The sequence below is a fragment of the Carex rostrata genome, unplaced genomic scaffold, assembly GCF_964058835.1.
Source record: "Carex rostrata unplaced genomic scaffold, lpCarRost1.2 SCAFFOLD_50, whole genome shotgun sequence".
NCBI classification, from domain to species: domain Eukaryota; kingdom Viridiplantae; phylum Streptophyta; class Magnoliopsida; order Poales; family Cyperaceae; genus Carex; species Carex rostrata.
In genome coordinates, this window is record NW_027601188.1 from 57,286 (window position 1) to 57,500 (window position 215).

Sequence of the window (215 nt, forward strand, 5' to 3'; positions counted from 1 at the left end):
TTAGCTGCTTCCGCTTGCCGCTGGGCTGTTTTCGGGCCATTTTTCCCCAACACTTGGCTGGATCCGCTTAGTTTTCCCCAACGCGTGGCCGCATCCGCTTAGTTTTCCCCCGCTGAACTGTTTTCGGGTCACTTTTTCCCAACGTTAGCCGCTTCCGCTTGCCGCTGGACTGTTTTCGGGCCAATTTCCACCGACTCTGGGCCGGATCCGCTTTG